The sequence below is a fragment of the Thermobia domestica genome, chromosome 2 (genome assembly GCF_964235325.1).
Source record: "Thermobia domestica chromosome 2, izTheDome1.hap1.1, whole genome shotgun sequence".
Lineage (NCBI taxonomy): Eukaryota > Metazoa > Arthropoda > Insecta > Zygentoma > Lepismatidae > Thermobia > Thermobia domestica.
In genome coordinates this window covers 91,351,627-91,373,469 of record NC_137455.1, presented here as the reverse complement: position 1 = coordinate 91,373,469, position 21,843 = coordinate 91,351,627, and the positions used below count along the sequence as shown (strand labels likewise).

The window sequence follows — 21,843 nt, the reverse complement described above, 5'->3', positions numbered from 1 at the left end:
TGAGCAGACCTTTGTGAACGAAAATGATGTGGAGAAGAATGTTGTTATTATTCCTTTGATTTCAATTTTTCTGTCTACAGAAGAACGTAGGGAGAGTTTCCTCTTTCATTGATATCTTCGTCTGCATGTATTTGATCTGCCTCATTTTTCTCACTTACTAGTGCCCCTTTGCTAAACCATACAAATTCACATCGGCATTCAGTCGGTATCAGGCAATTTTCAGTACGTTATTTTTGGATTCGTTTAGAGTGTCAGGGTCGCTAATCTATCGTTCAACAAATACTCGTACTTAAAAAAAAAAAAAACTCATCACTTATAGATACTACATGCTTCACTTTTTATCGTTTCCCGTAGAATAGAATCAGAATCCGATTCATTAATATCTTCTCACCATTAAAAATACGCACGATAGATTTTTAGGCATGGAAACAGACACAAATACTATAGAATTATGAATAAAGTGTTTCAGTAGTAAGGATGGATACGTATCTTGTACACGTTCTCGGGCTGGATTCCCGTTGAAATCACATATTTCTAGATATTAACCAAATATCGTGAGTCGAGTGGAGAGCTTTTTGAAATAAGACATATCCAACTCGTTTAGAAAGATCAAATAACGATTATGGAAACTGATGTACTTTGGCCACACATGATTCAACAATAAGTAGTCAGTAGGCGACTATGTATATCCCTACTTCTGTAAGCCTAATTTTAATTTTAGCTTATAGATGCAGCTGGTAATAAAGACACTATAAATTACTTATACAGTGATACAAAATCATCTAAATCTGTGAGTAACTCTGATTTCCAAATAGTTCATAATCGCTACGTTCACTGCCTGCCTGTCTACTGAATCTGCGAACGTTCAAAGTTAAAGCAGTAAACGACGAGGAGGGAGAGCTTAATGAAAGCTCATAATTCTGTTCAGTATTCGTAAAGAATAACTGCACATTATATATATCGCGAAAGCAAGGTGATCCCACATTTTTGGGCACGAAATTGCGGCCAATAACCTCTTGGCTCAGAAATATACGGTACTAACTATATACTGGGCACAGTATATAAACTAGACAGTTGTTACCGTCTAGCTTTAAAATACTGCAATCTTCAGACAGGAGTTACTGTTTAGCTTTAAAATACTGCAATCTTCAACAACCTATACCGCAAACCCACATAAAGCACACTACCCTGCTCAGGCCGTAACCACATACAATGTTTAGATTTGATCATTTGTGTAATAGTATGTTAGTTGGGCAAACAAAATAAATAAATGTAGTCAATAAGAACTTTTAATTAATCTCGATTGTAACCAATAGCATACGACGAGCCGAAGGCATAAATCTTTAACCCTTAGACTTTATGACCCGATCTCTCAGATCGCTAATGGTTATCTATTCTACTTTTTTTTTAGCATAGTGAGTGTCTTTGAATGTAACCTTATTTTTTCTTTGAAGAAGACGATTTTTAATTATGAATCATAAATATTTTTTTAATGTTTAAAACCACTAACAGTTTCGTAGACCGAAAATACCGTCTAAGAATTTAAATGACATGGCACTGTAAGTGAGAACTCTATCGTTAGACCACCGAGCCTCCAACATTAATAACTGGAGATATGGTGGCTCAGTGGCAGACTAATTACCTCTAATGCTAGTGTTCTCGAGTTCGATCCTAGGCCAAGTGTGTTTATAGTATAGAAAACTACATCTACAACATATACTGGGTATATGTAGACCTAGCGGTTACAACACAATTCTGAAATCATGAGAGGAATTTGTATAGTAGGTAAAAACCATTGAAGAATAAACACACAAGCTTCTGTTGCATTTGCATATGACATTCGTGTAATTTGTGTAATCAAAAGAACAAAGATACAATGCAGAGCATGTTTCATTTCATATCCACGAACGAATAGAAACAACTCCCACCATAAGCTATTGTTCTCGCATGATTTAGAACAGACCTAAGGGAAGAAAAACGTTTGTTAACAGAAGCAGAAAACAGAATGAATAGCGAAAAAGACAGAAACGAAGAAAGCTGGAAACAAGTAGTGAATAAATTATCCATTTCACGCGCTCAACTCAGCTCGCTGGTGGTTGCTCTTTTTCTTTATTCTATGTGCATTTCCCATCAGCATCTAGCTAATTTTCCAAGCCAAGAAAATGTCACAGAAAGCACTTTATTCTCATACCCACTTTTCAGGTAAAAACAAAAGAGAATTATACAGAGAACATCTTTTTTGACAGATTTTTTTTAAAAAGAACTAGATTTCCATTTTACATTTCTGCTGGACTTTTACAATATGTGTGTAGCGTGCAATTAACTAAATTAGTCTCTTTGTTGAGTTCTTATGGAGTGCAAGGATAAAATGATTCATCATAAACAGTATCCTAGTCACTGTTAGGAACACGTGTGTCACTATTTGGAGTACGGTCGTCACTGTTAAGCCTATATGTGTCACTGTTAAAAGTATGTGTGTCACGCTTGGAAGTATACTAAGTGTGTTTCTTTTACATACGAGTACATAAATAAATAAAAAAGTATATTTCGGAAGAATAAAATCTACGGGGGTAGTCCTAAAAGTATCCGACTTAATAAAGAAAATACAAAATATGGGAAAAAGTATATTTATTCTTCTACATATTCTCCTTTTAGCTCACTACTCTTTTCCCAGCGATGTTCACTAATTTTGAAACCCTGCTTATAGTGAGAACTCTCGAGATCCTCAAAATATCCATTAAGCTCAGACTTCACTTCTTCATTGTTGGCAAATCTTTTACCACCGAGCCACTTTTTCAAGTTTGAAAAGAGGAAATAATCCGAGGGGGGATAAATTTGGCGAGTACGGTGCGTGGGGAAGCAATTGAAACTTTAACTCATTGATTCTGGCATGACGATAACATATATATGAACTAATGTATGGTCTTCATCAAATGACCTTTCATTATAACCAAATGCGGGTGTTTTTTTTCTTGATTCAACACTCAAACGCTGCAATTAGTTGACATAGTACGCACCGTTGATTGTTATTCCTTTTTGAAAATGATCAATGAAAATTATTCCACTCGCTTGCCAAAAGTCTGACACCATAACATTGCCAGTAGATAGACCTCTCTTTGCTTTCTTTGGAACAAATTCTCCGCTTTCTGTCCATTGTTTTGGACTATTCCTTCTATCAGTGTAAAAGGGTCAACCTTTGTTTCATCCACGGTTATAAATCGGTGCAAAAACTCGCATTATTGCTGTGAAACATAGACAAATAATCGATTGAAACATCCTCATGGCATAATTTTTATTTCAGTGTGAGCAAACGCAGCACCCATTTGGCGCACATCTTTCTAATGTCCAAATTTTCAATCAATACGAGATATACAGTATACGAGTACGCCTATCATGTTTACTAGCTAGCGCACTTTCAGTCGATGGTAAATAAAACTATTTTGTCAATTTTCTGCATCATATTCACCGTGGTCATCTCATTTCGATGTTCGTCTATGTAGTTCGTACGGCCTCGTTTAAACTTTGAGACCCAATATTTTACTGTTGTAAACGAAGGAGGAGACTCCTTCAGAGTAGAATCTAGCTCAACTTTGATATTGCTTAGTATTTGTTTGATATTGGTTGGACTGAGACCTTTCAAATAAAAGTATTGTATCAAATAACGATGATCCATTTTTTCCATGTTTACAAAAACACTGAAAGCGTTTACTGGCTACCAAACAAATACTAAGCGTAGCGTCTTCATACGTCAAACTTAAGTTTTATAAGGTTGGTACTTTCGACCAGAGTATTGCTTTTCAAACAATAACCGCCATCTATACGCCAAGTCCATGTACTTCTGGGACTACCCTCGTATCATTATTAGCAACGAACGAAATACTTTTTACGCCATAAAAATTACTTTTTATCGATTTCTCGAAAACTACAAATGAGAACTTGTTCTCAAGGATCCAGTCTAGTTCAGTTTGATTTAACCTGTAGATTGATATTTATCTCATCTTTGGGCAATATTAAGTTAAACAAAATTTAAAGTTAAAAAATTAATCATTATTATGGGCTATTAACAATAATGTGCACTGTCGTATTGCTATGTCATAATGAAAAGTTTCAGTATCAGTTTCATCATAATAGGTCTCGTAGTTATACAGTTTTTAGATTTACAAACATATTTGTCTTCCTTCTATTATTTCAAAATCTACGCATGAGGATTTAGACTAGTTTATGTCACTTCGTTCAGCTTAACTAGATCTCTTGATTGGTATATGTCTCATCGTTGAACTGTTTCTCTCTTAAATCTTTAACAATACAGTATTGTAGAATCTACATAATAACGTATGAGAATGCCTATTAACATTAAACTATTAGATACTATTATTTGAATATAAGTAATAACGTGATTAAGATTTTCTTTTCTCAGAAAGTTTTCAACAAATCCAAGAGCCTCTATACTCTGCTTGTTAAACAAAAATCAATGCCAATAATTATTCTGAGATGTTTGCTGCGAGTGCCATTTTCGGAATACGATAACCACCATTCGACCAATGAGCATAATATCCAGTTACCAGTTCTCTCATTCGATAGATATTTCATTGTCAAGTTTAATTGTTTCACAGATTACGCATTCAATTTCTGGAAAAGTGATCCCAATATAAAGGTGAAACGTCATCAAAGCAAGTAATTTGTATACCATATCAGTCCTACTTCAGTACCGACTCCTTGGCATTATAAAAAGACAGGGTCCCTATGTGTGAGCTGAATAAAATGATACTTAACGTATGCAAGTGAATATCTGTATAATGAAGTTCTAATTATTCAGTTCGTGCATTCTTAATTCCAATTTTGTTTATTCCCCTCTTCCATATCTATATATAGTTTTTTATGTTCCTTTAGAACAGTCGAGAAAAATACTGACGACTTTACCCCTCCTGTATAGGTTTACTGTCTTCGTCTAACTACATTAGGTAAAGTAAAAAGCACCTGCCTACCGGATGAACACTCAGATAATATTCCTTTTAACAAAATTTGTCCCATATTATGTCACACACTCTCCATCCATCTGAACTCAACCAGTGATCGGATGTTTACTTTGTAATAATAATTATTCTGTTTATTTTTCTGAATTTTGATATGGTATGGTAGACATTATTCATGGAAAATGTATTTACTCCATCACGTTAATACAATACAAAGAGTCTTGCTGTTAACTTGTTGTGAAGTGAGCGACGGTCTTTTAAAAGGAAGACGAAATACTATTATATCACAAACTGTTAAATGTTTTCAGTACCGTGCAAAAACTCAGTTAACAGTTGTTAAATTGCAAACTGAAAAGGAAGGGGAATCCTATAATATTTATTAGCAGCCATTTTACATTATTATGAGAGTATGCATTATATTAGATGATAAATTTTAAGAGTGGAAATATGCTTTTATTATATAGATGACTTGGTGGTGGAAGACAATTGAACAGACGCTATTAAGTAGTGGATAGAATTGAAGTCATTGCGTCAATTTTTGTTAGAGTCTGGAGTGGGGTAGAAAGAGTTTTGTCCATTTGGCCAATATTCATGGTGTTCAAGCTTAGTTCGATGGTGTTCTAAGAATTAATACGTATAGTGTATTGTCTCAATCACTATTAAGTAGACATCAGAATTTGCACAGTGGTCATAAACAGTCATTAACAGTGAGAATAAGAAGGAATGTAGCCTTCCGTACACTCAAATTATTTATTGTATTGTATTCTACAGGTAGTAAAGTTTGAGTCCGATTGGGAACTGGGAAATTTGGTAAGATAATTAATTGCTAGTTGTTTGTGTGTGAGTCCAGAAGTTAAGTTTGAGTTTGAAAGGTTAACGTCAGGCAGCAACATGGTTACATTAAAGATGAACTTTTGCCATATATATATATATACTGTTTAAACATGAGATCACTCTAGTAACACATCGATACGAATAAGAAAATGCATGAAAACCGGAAACTGATGCGATAAGAAATAGATGTGTTTTGTGTATTAATACATAGATATGCTTTCTATATTACGTATAGATTTACTTAATGCATTATAAGAATATATTAATACAGACATGTTCTAATATTGTGATATATATATATATATATATATATATATATATATATATATATATATATATATATATATATATATATATATGTGTGTGTGTGTGTGTGTGTGTGTGTGTGTGTGTGTGTGTGTGTGTATGGTTTGTATATTATGTTATATAGGTATATTTCGTATAGTATAATATATGTACAGATGTATTTTGTGTACCATATATACAGAGAAAAACGTATGTGGCGTACATAAAAACGTAGATTACATGCGTAAATCCTGTAGATTTTGAACTTAACGTAACATCCTGCAGCAAACGTATAATTGAAGACATATATTTTATAATACTGCCTGTATAAGTGATCCATCTATACGTACTTCCCGTATGAAAGAAAAAAACTGTAATTATCTCACATTCAGGTGTATGTATATAGCATATTGCTAACATTCGTAATATGCGTATACGTTGTAATATGCGGAAGGCTGTCAGATGTCAAACATCATGCAGCGGCATGATGTAACACCTAACGGGAAAAGGCAGTACGTAAGTAGCATAGGGTAACACATGTTCAGTACAGATTTCCGTAGTAAACATATAGGTTCTATATTTGTAAAATATACTGCTGATTGGATACAGGATTTTCTCAGTGCATATATACATATATATGCGTTCTGTATGTTAAATATGCAAATGCGTTTTATGTATAATAATGTACAAATACTGAGGATAAAAATAACACAACTTTTCAATTGTCTAAATGTGAATCCTAATAATAAACGGTAAACATCTCAGTCCGTGTGCCATACTAATCCTAATAACGGCAAATGTCTCAGTCCATTTGCATAGTAATCTTATTAACGGCAAACGTCTCAGTCAATGTGCTATACTAATCCTAATAATAAGCGGTAAACATCTTAGTCCGTGTGCAATACTAATTCTAATAATAAACGGTATACATCTCAATCCATGTGCCATACTAATCCTAATAATAAACGGTAAACGTCTCAGTCCGTGTGCCATGCTAATCCTAATAATAAACGGCAAACGTCTCAGTCCATGTGCCATACTAATTCTAATAATAAATGGCAAATGCCTCGCAGTCAGCCCATGTGCTACACTAATCCTAATAATAAACGACAAACGTCTCAGTCCATGTACCATGCTAATCATAATAATAAACGGCAAATGTCTCAGTCCATGTGGCATACTAATCCTAATAATAAACGGTAAACTTCTCAGTCCATGTGCCATACTAATCCAAATAACGGCAAACATCTCAGTCCATGTGCCATACTAATCCTAATAATAAACGGTAAACTTCTCAGTCCGTGTGCCATACTAATCCAAATAACGGCAAACATCTCAGTCCATGTGCCGTACTAATACTAATAACCAACAGTCACGCTATTAGATGTTACTACTTGCGCTATCGCTTGCCTGTATAATGAAGTCTTTGAATAATTGCATGGAATGATGTAGCATTTGGGGTATTTGGAAAGCAAACTAAAAAATGTTAAATGTGAAAAAATCAGAGCGTTTAGTTAAGCATAATTTTAACTTACAGCGTACAGCGCCCATAGCCCAACAAAATATTCGGAGCATATTTGAGCGGCTACAACAATAAGTGGAAGCTCGAAAAGGAAATTTAACATTCACATGTAATGGAATGCAATGATACATACCAAACTACCTAGGTAACTTCCTCTGCCACTTGCAGATATATTTTTGAAATTAACCTACCTACATACTATTCTGTGATCCGATCTCAACCCACTTCATCTCCATAATAACTCAATTTCACCGAAACTGGCGCTTACCATTGTTTTGCCCTAAACCCCTCACTTATGAAAGTCAAACGTCACTAAACTAATGGACTTTAAAAAATACATGCAAACAATGAACGTAATTGTTCTCCAAATAAATGACGCATACTTTATCTTCTGTTCTTTCTATTAGTGGATGAATTTGAAAAATTCGTCCAGTTTCTATTCAGAAAAAAATGACAGAACATTGTTTCTCTTTGTTGGTTAGTTGAGGTTTAGCGTCTCTTTTTAGCACAGAGGCTATATGAGACCTGAATCTACAGTTTAAAAGTGGAATCTGATCCTCCGTAATGTTCTCAAATTTCAATGATTTCCCATCAAGCCCACGTCTATCAAAGGCATGCACACTAGGTACTAGATCATCCGGGATAGTACTGTTCCTCTTTGGTACATGTTGCCACTTGTGCTACCATTTCATCGTATGCTACCATTCTACCATTCCATGTGCTACCATTTCATGTGCTACCACTGCACTCCGCCCTTTGCTTTGAAGCCGAATTGTCATTTTTCAAACCATGCCCATCGTCGTGAACTTTCAGCACTAACGCTGTTTCTCAATTTTAAAGTTTACATTTAACCTTACCTCGTATTATGTGTTGCATGTGTCACTCATAGGACTATGTATGTCACTGTTTGAAGCTAAACAACAAATCATATAATATGCTACTGTATATAACAGTGTGCTCTCTACATACAACACGTAAATAATGTAATAATTTGTAACATCAGGAAAGGAACTGACATGGCAACGAACGACATACTTTTTAGCGCCATCGAAAACTATGTCCTCAAATATATAATTTTGTTTAGCTCATATATCTTTTCTTTGAACAATATTACAAATATTACAGTTAAACAAAAACTAAAGTACAGTGTGGTCAGTAAATCCCTCCCGAACTAAACTCGTGAAACAATGTAAGGTATTAAGGTATTTAAGATTTGAACCTTCCATCCTCATCATTGATGTGGCAACAGTGCTCCCCACGTGAATTCCCACGTGATTGCCGCGTAACTGCCCCATGACGGCCCAAGAATTGATGAGAATGAAGTTTTTGCATTGACCACTTCATTGTCACGCCTTCCCGTATTTGGTGAACAACCATGACAGATACCAGTGACTTCACTTTCTAGAAGTGCTGAGTGGCAAGTGCCTGAGTACATAAAGAGAAGTACAACAACGAAAATATTCCGCGGGTGATGGACATGTTTCGTGAACGATTCGATAAGGAGCTACCAAATCGTCAGACCTTGATCGTGTGGGAGAAAGACAGCTTTTCGCCTGGGAAGTGTTTTGAGTATCCCTCGTTCTGGTCGTCCATGAATCCAAATGGAAACATGTGCAGAATTTAGTGCGTCAGTGATGCATTCACCCTGCAAGTCGATCACAAAGCGTTCTGTTGAATGTTTAATTGCAAGGAGCATAATGCAAATATACATGAACCTGCAAGTATTCCGTCCAATGGCCATCGATGAACTTAAAGACGATGCGTTAAACCGGCAGCAGGAAGCATGGAGGACCTTATTGAAGACATTTCCAACCAGTCTTGCTCAAAAATGCGTTCTTTTGTCTGATGAATGTGCTATTTATCGGAGTTCGCGGAATAGGTACGTCTTCATTTGGGCAATACAGAACCCACAATCCTTCGTAAGCCATGCTTTGGGCGGGAATGATTGAGAAACACATCTTTTTTCCGTACTCGTTTGAAGGTTCTTTGTCCCAGGCTATTTATCTGAAGATGTTAAATGACTGGCTTCTTCCACAGCTGCGGAATCTTGGCATCAACAACACAGTTGTTTACCGATACGATAGAGCTCCTGCTCACTTCACACTTGCTGTTCGAGAACTTCTAAAATAACTTCTCCCTGGTCGGTGGATATGACGTGAGTCCCCAAATTTACCAGGTCCTTATCTTTAGCCACCTCGAAATCCGAACCTTACAGCAGCAAACAATGTCCTCTGGTTATCATCGTATCACACGTCAGGAAGAAGCGATACTTAGACAATGGTGTTCTGCGGACACCGAGGATAAATGTGCTTGAAGCCTTCCAGCTTGTGAAGCAGCAGGTGCTAAAGCGGATGAGGACATGGAGGCGTAGCAAGCTGTGCAGGGATAACGGAGGTGCACATACGGACGTTATTAATAATTGCGAGTATTATTAACTATTATTAATGTAGGAATGAAATAAGTGCAGGGGTATAAAGGGACTTTTTGGCCACTTACGAGTATACCAGAGTAATATTAATTTTAAGCGAAACCTCATTAACATTACTTTGCATATTCGTTCTTCTAGTGTCATAACGAAAATTTTGTGGAGTTCAGCAGTTGATTTCAGAGTGTATACGTCAGTACCAATTTCACCGTACACAAAAAGTAGTTTTTCCCGATTTTCTCGAAAATTAAACATATGATAATTTTCTTGAGCTAGAAGAGATCTAACAGCTGGTGATACATTTCATCTTTGCACTCTTTTTGTTAAAGGCTACTAATATTCTTTCTTGTCAATGATAAGAAAATCATATCTAATGAACTACTGGAAAAACTTAGTGGTATAACCCATACTGAGTTGCTTTAAATATCTAAAGTTTCGATATCGATTCTGAATTTGTAGTTTGTATGCATTTACTCAGGTAACCTTAATATGTGTATATCAACATTTGCATTCACTTGGCATGTGACCTTTGACATTCAGAAGAAACTGAAAAAGCGTCGAACATACTCTTCTGTGTAAATAATTTATTTCCCACTCTGACAGCTCAGCGGACAGATTCACCTGCCCTATTGATTCTATTGTCTAATGGACCGCTGCACTGCGTGCATTACTAAATCCAGTTACGCTGCTAGAAAGAAAACAAAAAAAACCTTAGGAACTACATTATAAATTCATGTTTTACATTTTCACGAATAAAAGAGATAAAAATAAAGGATGTGTAATAATTTGTTCTTTAAAATATTTATAGTACAAAAATATTGTAACCGTCTATGGTAGCATTTTTTCTTGTCATTCATATTACACACAAAATAAACTCTTATTTAATAGTTGATTATCAAATCGTTGGTTGAAAAAGATATTAATCAAAAATTTGTTTCTCAACGTATTTTCAAGAAAAGTATATTAATGCCTGTAAAATGCGTAACTAGTTGAAAACTGTATGCGCTATATCACATATTCATTGCTGTTAAAATTATATGTAAATTGTAGGAGTGTGATGGGTTAGTGAGAGAGTGTACACCTCTAGTCCCAGGGTCCCAGAGGTCTTTTCACATCATCATTCCACTAATTCTTCTATTAACCACCTGCCTCCTGTAGCTTACAGCAGGGATTTCCAAACTTTTTAGTCTAAGGGCCACACTGACTTCTCCACTAAATCTCAAGGGCCAAGACCTAGCTATCTCATAATTGCAACATGTTGTAGCGTCAGCGCCATCTTGTGGGTAACTGCTGAATTTCACAAAAGTCAATTATACTTGGTTTGTCGAAGTATATAGCGCTATTTCGTAGCGAGTAGCAGAACTAGAGCATGTTCTGGAAAACTTCTACTGCGTGATCGACTGTCTGAAAGATTCGAGTACTTTCGACTGTTTTTGAACATGTTCTACGCATCTAGGACGCACGGTATAAATTTTTCGAGAGACAACCGAAAGCTGGACAGTTCCAAATTTTGAGTTTGGAGCGACAAGTGCGATCTGAAAAGCGAAATATAGTACGACTAGTGTTTTTCGTGGCTATAGTTTCTTAGTGAAAATATAGTGCTTAATTATGAGTAGATACAACCTGAATATTCTATTTTCTGTAAATTCTGGTTTGTAATGGTATTAATTAGCATTATTTTGATTTGAAATTACGTGCCTTTTGTGTGGATTTATATATATGTATATAGAAGAGAAACGAAATAGATAGTGAGTGCAGAACATTTAAAGAAAAATGAGGATATCAATATTTGATGATTGAGTTAAGTAATAAGAATAAGGTAACGTGTGTAGTTTGGAATGTATTAATATCAGTTCTCAAAGAATACAATATAAAACTTCATTATGAGGTTAAACATTCTCAGAATTACTCCATATTTATAGAAAGCTAATAGTTAAAAAATATATGTATTTTTGAAAAGTTGGTTGAAATCTTGGAAATTGTTGTTTAAGAAAGTATGCGCTGTTTTCGTCCACGCTGTTATTGTTTGCGAGATTTTGACCTAGAACTCACTCAACATCAGTGGAGTCATTTAGGTCCAAAGAGATCAATTCTAATTGTCGATTTTTGTCAGACGATTGAGTTAATATTTTTTCTTCAATATTATCGACCCTTCAAGTTAGTGTTTGCTGACAAACTGAAATTTTAAAATTAGTGTTTTCTGAACACATATCTTCTTCTGCTGCATGCGTGCAATGTTTGATTAATTCGCCGTCAGGAAGTGGTTTCCCATGTTTCGCTGTAGAACGGCAAAAACATGTGGCAAAAATAAAGGTGTTCGTTGCTCTTGTATCAAAGCCGTAGGAAAGGGCAGCAGCTCAAAACTAGTAATCGTACATTTCATTCATCAACAGCCCTTGTGCAAAAAATGTTTGGATACGTCAACAGTTTTAAAGCCAGTCATGTCAATTGAACAAACTTTTGACTACAACACTTAAATGTTCCATCCATGTAAAACGTAGTGTGCTCCGTTTAAACGCCGTCTTGCCTTCGCAGTACAAAATAGTAACATTCCCCTTCCGTGGTGTAATCTGTAAGCAGGAAATATGTACCATAATTTATCTTCAGAATGTCATTCGGTATAATTAATCCCTCCAATGTAGGTGCACTTATTATCATTTAGCTATTCTGTTTTTTCCTCTCTGATTGGAATTTTTACTGATTGATAATTGGGAATACAATCTCGAACTTTTCTCTGCATGTATTGTTTATTTTAGTATTTTTATTTCTAGCATTTTTCTTCATGATGGAAATAATTAGGTTAAATAATAACGTTGAGCGGCTTGGGGAAACATAATGGTATGTCACATTTTCTACTTTTCGATTAAATTGGAAAAGAATGTTCGACGTTCCCATGCAATACAATGCAATGACACATAACAAACAAATTTCCACTCCCATCTGCAGGTACATTTACAAAATTATATTACCTTACACCGTTCTATGATTCAAGCTAACCTAACTTATTCCACTAGTAACTCATTTTCACCTGAAGTGGCGCTTATCATATGTTCGCCCGCACTCCTTTAAAAATAAGCTAAGAAAAGTTGTATTTTCCTGGAGGAATACAAAACTTCATTTCATTACAAAGCTCATAGGAAGTGGGTAATAGCTGAGGTAATGTGGATTATAAGAAAAAAGACTCGCACGGGTTGAGTTGAGTTGATTTTGAGTTTAACGTCCCGTTCAGTACTGAGGCTATATAAGGCGTGGATCTACTGATTAAGTGGAATCCAAACCACATGACCTCCTGCCGGAAATCGAACCCGAGTCTCCCACGCCAAAGGCTCGACTTGCAGGTACGAGTGTGTGATATTAATCCTGTCTATCTCTGTTGCACTCATTGTGTCGTTTTACTAATCGTGAGAGCCAAACTTGTCATGCCAAATCTGTATCAGAATTCAAATTATGTTTAACATTTTTTCTGCAGTATATATATCTGAATATACGCAGCGCTACATACGTCCCGTGGTATCAGTACGACTCTTCTGGATTACAAGTAAAGTAACCTCTCAACAAATGAATTTTCGTGGTCTTTAGCAAAGATAGTTAGTCTACCTAAGCGTCTTATTTCAAAGTCTTTGGTGTACACTAATTTCTTTTATCTGAGGTTCTATTCGGCAAATTCCATTCTTCACATGCTTTGCGCTAAAGAACATTACATTTTAACTACAGGTTTCACTGTATTCTCCATATCTACCAATAACCATTTTTGAATCCCTATCCTTCTTATACTGTTTAAAAATAGTAATAGATAGCGACGAAGGGTTTTCTGTAATCGATTAAGTGTCTTAAGAATATATTTTATTTCCATTCATAACTTTCTACTAAAATCGGGAGTTGCAGAAATCAACCACTTTCTATTTTAATATTCATCACTATAGAGTAAAATGGTACTAGCGAGAAGAGGATTTTTGGCATCGATGTAGAGTCCTAAGAATATGTATAGTCTTATCTTTTAACCCTCTATTCAAATCGGAAGTTACAGAAATCAACCACTTCCTGTTTGAATGTTGATCGTTATAATAAAAACGGTAATTTGTAGATAGTTAGAATCAGTTTTCTCCAATCAAGAGTTACAAGACTATACTCCATCTCCTCTCTAATGTCTCTACCAAAATTAGAAATCTACAACCGCTTCAGGTTTCAATATTAATTGAGAACATATCACGCCATACAAACCGAATTCCTTCACTGGTGTACACGTGACACTGTTACTTGCTTCAAAAAGTTACTTGTTTACCAACTACATCATGAAAAGATTTAAATAACTTGATGAAGCAGAGAATATGTAATATCCACGTACCTACATAGGTAAACGTATAGGCCCACGCCAATCTAGGATTTTGTCAATGAATTACACACGTCAAACTACCACTTTGTTTACTGTAAAGTACAATCGAGTGTCAATTTATTATGTGGAAATTTAGTAATCTTATAATTTCTACCAATAGCCTACAACTTCCGTCAAGAGCCGCCACTGATAAGAAGAATTTTGTTCATTATAGCTTTTGAATATATTTCACACGTATTAATAAAACATACCCTGACCAGTGGCGGATCCAGAAGGTAAAAACTGGGGGAGCAGCCACAAAATAGACTATGATAGGTATATCATGAGTTTACGATAAACTTTCAAAGATATATAAATAATAGCTTAAATTATTTTTGTCTCTGAAAAAACTGATTCCCAAGTCCCCTGGTTAGATCTGCCACTAACACTGACCAAAGCACTAAAGCATTTGCGCAACGGTTTCGGAAATGAATTTTCGCCTTCATCGGACATGTTTTAACATAATGTGCCTGATGAAGGCGATGATATTTTTCCGGAACAGTTACAGTGTGTGTGTTTTATTAATACATGTGACAAGAGGAAAATTAGAATTAGGCTATTGTATTAAAGAGAATAATTCTCATGTCAATAAAGTGATTGACTTAAGACAATGCCGCATGAAATTCTAAATGTGTGGCAAATATCCTCTAAAGTGAAACAACAAATATAAGCAAAATGGGATCTTCCATCATAATCTTCCCTCTTAAAAGCATAAAAACAGCCATTTCTTCTCCAAATGTTGATATAATTTATTCTTTCCTGTTATTTATGAGTGACTTTCTGTTTAAAATAAATAGAATGAAGGTCATAGTGTTGATAACATAATGAAAATACAAAGAGCTTTTTCGTCTGGGTAGTTTTTTTTACTGAGAAGGACGGAGAAAGAAATGCTTTAAAATGCTTTCAGGAGAAACAAAGCAGACAGCGTAGGAAATCGTTTGAGACAGACGAGCGCTTTGCATGTGGCAGATGATGAAAACAAAAAACACCGAAAAGCAGGATTTTAAAAGCCTGGTTTGAAAACGAAAAAAACACATTTTCGCTCTCCGTTAAAGATGTACCTCTTTCTCTTTCTTTGTTTAGCATTTTTTTTAGTTCATAATGTCGACGAAAATACAGGGTTTATATAAAAAGTAATGAGACCAACGTCTTACAAAAATATTCAAGATGTTGCTACAAACTATTACGTACTTCAAATCAGAATCCTTGCGCGTCGACATACTTATGCCAGGTATTTTTCCAAGCTTAGAAGGCGCCCTGGAAGTTCTTTTCCAGAACGTCCTTCAAGCAGGACATGGAATCTGTTTTGACATTTAAGGGGCGCGGTGGCTCAGTGGTAAGCGTTCATCTCCGGTGTTTGGGGCCCCTGGTTCGATCCCAGCTCGCGCCGTGTGGACTTTGTGTTGGACAAACACCGTGCTCGTGATTTTTCTCGGTGTTCTTACGTTTCCTCCCACTTTCTTCATTCATTTCTCATCAACACCATCTCCTTTAGCCTAACCGGCATAACCGTGGGACGTAAAACGTAAAGATTTTATTTCATTTTCCGCTTTGACATCTGCTACGATGCGATTATGGTACCCTTTGAGAGCTGTCTACATACTAGAGAACAAAAAAGTCCTCCGAGGCCAGATCGGGATTGTAGAGGGGCTGATGGTTGTGATGTCGTTCCGTGCCAGGTAGTCGTTGACCACAAAGCAGGTGTGGCTTGGTGCATTGTCCTAATGCAGGTTCCTATTGACAGCAATGTCTGACCTCGATCGGTTGACCTTCCCCTTCAACCCGTGACTGTCTGTCCCTCAAGTACAAATTCATTTAGACCATATCCTTGGCATCGAAGAGGACAATGGCTATGGCCTTGGCCTTCGACCTGCTCATTCGAGCCCTTTTTGATGAGAGGATGATGTTGCTGTGTACCATTCGGCACTTTAGCTTTTATTGTTCCTGGGTCTTACTCAAAAACTCACGTTTCGTAACTAGTTATCACATTAAGATCTGGTGAAATCAGTGCAAAAGATCTTTTCCCAACAATATAGGGATGATGAGAACGAAAACGAAAGTTATTTTCTTGAGATGTTGAATCTGTATATAAAAAACGTTCCTTTTTTTATCTCTTTCCGGTTTTGCTCTGTGTGATCCAATACTGAAAGCAGAAGTAGTTAAAGCTACTACTTCCGGTTTCAATACACAAATAAGACAGAAGACAGAACTTGGGATGCTAAATTAATATAAACATGTTTCTCGCTATCTCTTGTCATTTTCAATTGTGGGAATCCGATCTTGAAAACTGAAGTTGATAAATTTACCACTGCTAATTTCAATAGAGAGATAAAGCAAAAGGTGGAACCTGTTCGTGGAATGCTGAATTTATATAGAGGAAACATTCCTCTGTATCTTTTATCCTTTTTGTTCTAATACCTGTACACAGTAATACAGACGAATGGACGGACAAGGCGTTCTACACTATAAGACTTCTCATAACTGACTCATGGGATACTTTGGAAGATTGAAAAGTAAAAATAAATAGGCAACCTGCTCGTATTAAGTGAAGAATAGATATCAAAATAACAAAACAATCTCACTAATTAAGTTACTTAACGTTTGTGCTTTATGAAGAACGAACATTAGCTAAAGAAGCCGATTGGTTTGTTGTTCATCGATTTTCAAGAAGATTCTCTATAGTTATTGACACCAGAGTTTTACTAAGATTTGGAGTTACGTTGATTATAGTTCGACCGTTCGCTTTGCTTGCAAAACGCTTGACTCTCGACCTAAGTTTCAAATTCGTGGGCGTATGCATTGTTAATATTGGTTGATGGACGAAGATGATCTTGTTCTAAAACTAATATCGTTTTATAAAAGTTCGAAAATAGCTTCGGGTAATTCAAAGTGAAAGTAAAACTTTTGTTAGATTGCTAGGTAACGTAGTGTAACAAAGTTTCGAAAGGGAATACTTATTATTCATATTACAATGCTTATTATAATAGAATGAACTTATCAGAACTTTTAAATGAAGGATTTGAAACTTCCGTGCAAGTATTACATTACAATCCTCCATTCTGTAAATTAAATTAATTAAGTTTTCTTAAGACATGGTAATAATTGGGAGAGAAAGGCAATAGCGTGCATTTAATCCAAGCAATTGAAGCAGTGCATCAGTAAGTATTTTGTTTCCTTAGGTTCAGTCTACTTGTGTGTTTCAATTTATTTTCTCTCGAAAACTATCAAATGAAGCATGATTCGATTTTTCTATCTTTCCTTCTTTCGTTTCTATTCTGGAAACCCTTATTGTGTGAATAGACAGTATAGGGGATGAGATAAAATGAAAGTGGAGAACAAATTGCTTATAGTGAATCTTGATTGACTACATTATTTCTGATTCTTACTAAGAGTAAGACATTACTATAGAGTTGTGTAGTGTCACATGAACAGCCATCTCAGGTGTGATGTAAAAAATGTGTGTTTAAAGGAAGAAAGTAAACCACTCTTTATCTCGTCAGCTCGTCATCCTGCAGTTGGTTCAGCGTTTCCAAAACTACCCACTTATCTGTATCTCTACAGATTTTTCATAGTAATTCGGAAAATACTCGTAAGAATGTGTGATATGATCTACAGATTTTATTGGCAATTGCATCGTTCTATACATTTGTTAAATCAAATAGACTCTTTGCAGCAATTATTATGATTTAGTAATTCATACATTTAACAGAGAATTATGTGATACTCACCAGGCTATGATATTCTGATTATGTGAATTTAATAGGGGAAGATAGGAGAACAATAGAAAGAAATGCAGAAGTTTTATTAAATGCTTACAGGAACGTGGGTTTAGAACTAAATGAAGAGAAAATTAATACAGGGAAATCTGTCGATATTGTAATATTGCAAATTATGAATACGTTAAAATATCAAATAATACTTTCGATAAAGTGCATACTTTCAAATATTTAGGATCATTATTAACCCCTTACTGCATGCCGTGACATATATGGCACATACCCTTTTTTCACTTTAGCTTTTTAGTGATTTATCAAAGGCACCAAATGACTGTTTTGTCTGCTGTGTGAGATATTGACGTGTATCAGTAAGAGATTTTGCTGACATCTGACATGTTCTTTGTGAGTTGTAAGTGTGTCATATATGACACTTACTTATTTCTCGTCGGAATTAAGTGAAAAATCTAAAATTGAAGTTTTAATCAATTTTTCAAGTTCCCATATGAGGATTTCCAATACTCATTATTATTTTTTGTCTAAAAGAAAAAAAATCATACAGAAACGGATTAACAGACCAACCATATTCACGCAGAAATTAAATGTCGACTGAAAGCGGGAAATTTGTGTTATTATTCAGTTCAAAACCTTTTGTCATCGCGAATTCTCTCGAGAAATTTGAAACTTAAAATATATAAAACGATAATCATATCTATTGTGCTGTATGGTTGCGAAACATGGTCGCATACTCTGAGGGAAGAACGCAGACTGAAAGTGTTTGAAAACAAGATCCTAAGACGACGTATTCGGACACAAGAGGAACGGGAATGGGAAACGGTGGAAACTTCATAACGAGGAACTACATAATGTATACCGTTTATCGAACATTCGTTAGGGTCATCAAGTCTAGGAGGCACAAGTGGGCAAGTCATGTAGCAGGAATGGAAGAAATTAGGAACACTTTCAAAGTTTTAACTGGAATTCCAATCGTAAAACGACCATTAGGAAAACCTTAGCGCAGATGGGAGGATAATGTTAAGATGGATCTTGCAGAAATAAGAATACAAGCTAGAAACTGGATACAGTTGGCTAAGGATAGAAGTCAATGGAGAGCTTTTGTGAAAGCCGCATTGAACCTCCGGGTTCCATAGGCCTTAGAGTTAGTTAGTTAAATAGATATATACTTTTGAAACGTCAGTGCCTTTGGGTAAAATAAAACACGGAAGTATGTATATTTTTATCAATACCACTATAACTAGGCAAAATTAAATGCATTTTAATTTGTACTATTTTCAATTATTATTTATACATATTTCTGGGCATTACTGCCATCTATGAGCATAACCACGTCATATATGGGAGATGATGTCCCTCCTCGAACACACTATTCGGGGAAGGAAGAGAGGGATGGGGAAGAAAGGAAACATCTTTTGACCTGTGTGTTAAGTACCATACCGGCAGTTACTTGGTGTAAATGAGGAAAACCCAGGAAAATTCTCACTCAAGATGGCTGACCTGTTAAAGTTATTACAACTGTTCGATGGAGTGTTCCCACCGGCAATCGAATCCGGGACCGCTCACACCAAAGGAGAGAGCATTAGCGACTACCTCCGGTATATGTTTAAGAAAATGATCAATTTGCTTTTAATGGGAATAAAAGGAGGATGGTCTATTGAACATTCAGAGTAATAAAAGTAGTCTCCACTTGAAAAAAAAAATGTTTGAGAAATGTTACTATAAAAAAATGTTTTACCATTTACAAATACAAAACTATAAATCATGAAATTTAAGTATGCATTCAATTCTAATTTATTTGTAATAAGTGGCTTTTGAATGAAAGGTGTTTAACCTATTATTTATATAAACTATTCATGTTTGTCAGAATAAGGAATAGTAACAATACAGATTTGAACTGTGGTCGACAACACCACTGTTGAACTAAAACAGAAACGTTCATCTGAACCATTTACTACCGTTTATACTAATACAATGCGGCGCAACTCTGGGCAATTTACGTATACTTCTGACGGTAGTCACACCATGTGGTGTGACTATGAATCATATACGTTTACTACCAACAGCAGCATAAACCTGCTGCTTTACAGTAGAGCTCTTGCTTCCACTGGAGTTAATTGTGATTGTGCCAAGTATCACTTAACTCTCTTTAACCATCATCTTTATATCACTTCTCCTGACGTAAGTTGCTGATAAGTATTCGAAATCGTTACTTCTAGTATTTTAAAAGAGAGGAAGAAAATGAATCACTTATTCCGTGAACCGTACGGAGGTAACGTACTGTCACAAACCTGATTTCAAAGGCAAAAGTACGAACATAAAGACTTAATTTAAATTTGACGTGAGAAAAATATGCATATTTATAACAACCGAAGCTATCAGTAAAATCAATAAGTTGTTTTAATTTCTCTCTCTATTTCAAAATAGTTTATCTTTCCTTTCGTTTTTTAAATATACAACATGAAAAGAATCATGCAAGATAAGTTATCAAAAGTTCCGTACAGTAGTACTTAAGCTGATGTTATAAGATCAATACTTCTTCTACTTGTGCTTTCTTTTTAGTTATTTTTAAAGGAATTATCTTATTTTGTTAGTCAGAATTTTAACGTCAGTTTCAGCATCTAAACCATATGAGATGCGGACTTACTGGTTAAATTTGAATGTGAGCATTTACTCAGAGCAAGATTCATCACCGATATTAGGAAAGTTTCACGTTTTCCGTTGCTATAATACTAAATAATTGGGCAGTTAATTCTCTCCTCTTCGTAATAATGTTCCTGTATTTTACTTCCAACAGAAATTGACTCCAGATCCCGTGTAGAGCTTCCAACTGTCAGGTATTTTACAGACTGACTAATATTTTTTCAGTCTCTACTATATATTTCATCGTTTAAAATATTCGTAATCTATTTTGAGGATTAAAAGTGGCTGCCAGTAATTTTATTTTTCAGAGTTGGCAACCCTAGTTCCCTGCACCAATCGCTACAAGGCTCTAAGTACGTAGCCGAGTAGCGTCACTTCAGATTTGCGGCCAGACCCTCCGATACAAGTAGAGGTTCATATTTTTATTATCCTATTGATTAAAACATATATAAATTTGAAACTCAGAGACAATTGCCTACGAATCCCCAAATGACGCCCTGTCTTGGCCACAAGAAAAATAACAATAATTTTGTGTAACACAGAAGTATGTGTTACCTGGCCCCCAATAACACATTTCACTAAAATCAAAACTAATTTATTACTGAAGGAAATATAGAGTTTGAGGAAATAAGAAAATATCGTGTTTATTATTGCAAGTGTCTCCTGTTTGTAAAAAAATCATAAGAGACTAGTTGTGTTTGTCATAGTTTCCAGAAGGCAACGAACGAAGTTCCATCACTGAGACTTTTAACCACGTGTGACATGGTTTAAGTTTATGTACGTTTCTGATATTCAGAGAAGAGCCGCTGTCAAAAATTGACATGATAGTCTAACTAGCAATAGGGAGTCCTAGCGATGTAACATAAATTTATTATTCAAGTTTTACCTTCCTGCTTTCACGTCACACTGTTTCGAGCTGTCAAAAAATCTCATATAAATTTTAAAAAGAATATAGTTATACTAGATACTTTGTCAACATTACTTAACTTCTTAGTACGTCAGCATACATTATTGTAGTGATAACACAGATCAGCGTTAGCGTTCTTAATATCATATTTCTT

At 35.4% G+C, this 21,843-nt stretch overlaps 1 protein-coding gene across 1 annotated transcript in view; it reads right to left on the bottom strand.

The window, feature by feature from the left end:
• Dpp10 (Dipeptidyl peptidase 10) overlaps positions 1 to 21,843 on the bottom strand; it is a 521,190-nt gene that overhangs the window by 452,229 nt on the left and 47,118 nt on the right. The gene's annotated exons all lie outside the window — the stretch shown is intronic.